The sequence below is a fragment of the Triticum urartu genome, chromosome 5A (genome assembly GCF_056163025.1).
Source record: "Triticum urartu cultivar PI428250 chromosome 5A, HENAU_Tu73, whole genome shotgun sequence".
Lineage (NCBI taxonomy): Eukaryota > Viridiplantae > Streptophyta > Magnoliopsida > Poales > Poaceae > Triticum > Triticum urartu.
In genome coordinates this window covers 92,319,676-92,322,553 of record NC_141877.1, presented here as the reverse complement: position 1 = coordinate 92,322,553, position 2,878 = coordinate 92,319,676, and the positions used below count along the sequence as shown (strand labels likewise).

The following is a 2,878-nucleotide window of genomic DNA, read 5'->3' as shown; positions in this document are numbered from 1 at the left end:
GTGTCAAGTATGGGCCAGTATTCCAAGTCCCAGAAAACAGATCTCGTCTTCCATACCTTCAGCAGGGGCTCTGACGCCTTTTCCTTCATCTTTCCCGGCGAGGGGCACTCTTCCCAGTTCTTCAATAACTTATATATTTCAGCACTGCTATGCTTACGTGGAGGACCTCGATGCTCAGCCTTACCATTGAATAGATCTCCACACTTTCTCCATGGGTCATCCTTCTCGAGCCATCTTCGATGCCCCATGTAAACGATTTTCGAAGACCCGCCATCTTTCGATAGCTACAGAGAAGTTGTATCATCCATGCACCTCGTGCATCCACAATATCCATGGCACACCTGGCCGGAGAGATAGCCGTAACTGAGATAGTCCTGCACCGTCGTGATCAGCGCGGCTCTCATGTAGAAATACTCTCCTTTGCTTGCATCCCATGTCTTGGCCGGCATTGTCCATAAGGTATATAGCTCCTCTTTCAGTAACCCGAGATACAAATTTATATCATTTCCTGGTTGTCTCGGCCCTTGAATAAGCATAGCCATGTGTATGTATTTTTCCTTCATGCACAACCAGGGGGAGGTTGTACATCCATACAAACACGGGCCATGTGCTATGATTGGTGTTCTAGTTGCCAAATGGATTCATGCCATCACTACTAGCGCCAAGCACGATGTTCCTTGGATCATTTGCGAAAAAATCAAATTCAGCATTTAATGCTCTCCACTGGCTAGCATCTGCGAGGTGTCTCAGCTTCGGCTCATCTCCGTCATCTGGCTTCACCCTCTCCGCGTGCCAGCGCATAAGCTTTGCTTCCTTAGGATCTACGAAATTCCGTTGTAGACGCAGAGTGATCGGAAAGTACCATAGAACTTTCTGTGGAGCTTTCTTTCCGGCCTTTTTATATCGTGAAGCATTGCACTTTGGATGGATGGTTTTTTCCGCGTGCTCATTCCGATATATGATGCAATCATTGATGCATGTGTGATATCTAATGTGTGGCAGATCAAGAGGGCACACGATTTTCTTTGCCTCCTCGACACTAGTAGGACACAGGCTTCCCGCGGGAAGAACCTTCTTTAGATACTTCAAAAGCTCATCCAAGCTTGTATCTGTCCATTTGTTTTTTGCCTTCGTCTTTAGAAGTTCTAGTGTGAAACTCAAGCGGGCCACCTTGGGATTGCAACCATCATACAAAGGAGTCATCGAGTCTACCTCCAGTTGTGCCAGTTTCGCCTCCTCTCTGGAAGCAGCTCTGTCGCTAGTCATCTTCTTGTGAAGCAGGTCTCGAACATGCGGGGCCCGCATGGCTGAACTTAGTAATGACGAAGACGGCGACGTGTCCGTGTCTTCTCCGCCTTGAACTGCCTCTTCACCATCGACATTTCCGAGGTCGTCTTCCTCTTCGGGCACATAATCGGTCATCTCTTCGTCTGGTGGCCCCATGTCGTTATTTCCTGCCCCGTCGACATCCTCATCATCATCATCTTCACTTGTCCATCGAGTATGGCCATGCATGAAACCATGCATAAGCAGGTGTGCCTTGAATGTGCCACCCTCAAAGGGGTCGAGCCTGACTATTCCTTTGCATTTTCGACACGGACATAAAACATCCTTCAGTCTTTTTTCATACATGTCGTCCACAGCGGATTGCCAGTATCTTTCCATCATCCTTCCATTGACCTTCATGATCACCTGCGCACGGAGCAAATATTATAACCACGTATATATGCATGCATGGATCAAATTCATACAAAAATTCGGCATGACCTTCCCTAAACATAGGACATATTGAGTTTTCCCGAAATTTGCCGAAACGGAATTGAATCGACATTTTGGTAAAACATAGGCAACTCATATCACCCACATGCCACACACAATTTGGTATATTCATATCGCACATAGTTTCGGTCCTAATCACAAACACACATATTTCCATTCTTGCATAACTCTTTTTTTGCTCACCTATTTGTCGAGAGGGATATCGAGCACCTTCTTATAATTAGCTAGTAGCTCTAGATAGTGAGGTACCTACATAAATATAGCTCCAACTAGCTAGGGAGAGAGAGAGAACTATGAGAGAGAGGAGGGAGGGCATTAATGGAGGGGTGGTGGAGGGGCAAAGAAGACAAGGGGGGAATGGGCAAAAGAAAGGAAGAGGAAGGAGGGAGGATATTAATGGAGGGGGTGGTGGAGGGGCAAAGAAGAGAAGGGGAGGAGGGGCAAAACAAAGGAAGAGAAAGGAGGGATGGCATTAATGGAGGGGGGTAGGAGGGGCAAAGAAGAGGGGAAGCATTGAAGAACAAGCAAGTGCAAGAGGGAGGGGGGAGAAAGAAAGGGGGAGGAAGAAGTGGGGGAAAAGGTGGCAGATATTTTGGCTGGCAACAATAGCAGTAGCGTGGGGCACCAAAGCGCGCTACTGCTATGTGTGCCAGCCAAAATATCTACTGTTAAGTAAAACTAGCTATAGCACTTGTCCAAAACCCACGCTACTCGTAAAAGATTACACATAGAAGAAGTAGAAGTAGCGCTTCTTGTTGGACAGGCGCTACTGCTATTTTCTTAACTGTAGCGCTAGTTAGAGGACCAACGCTGCTACTATTTTTTGGCCGGGGGTGTGGTGTGGCTAACTTACCAGTAGTGTGCCCGCTGGAAACCCACGCTACTGCTAAGCTATACCAGTAGCGCGCTTTATAACAGACGCTAGTGGTACTTATCAGTAGCATGGGGTCCTTAACACGTACTACTGGTAAACTTCTATGTATAAGCCTTTTCCTAGTAGTGATAGTTGTTTCTTAGCCGTGTGCGGTGCCCCCCTCCACAGTTTACCACCACGGTCATATGGTCGTAGTGCTTAGGCGAAGCCCTGCGCGGATCACAT

The 2,878-nt window shown here is 47.4% G+C and overlaps 1 pseudogene; it reads right to left on the bottom strand.

Moving 5' to 3' along the window:
* Positions 1-624: 624 nt before the first annotated feature.
* Positions 625-1,689, bottom strand: LOC147970438 (uncharacterized; annotated as a pseudogene).
* Between the last annotated feature and the right edge of the window lie 1,189 nt (positions 1,690-2,878).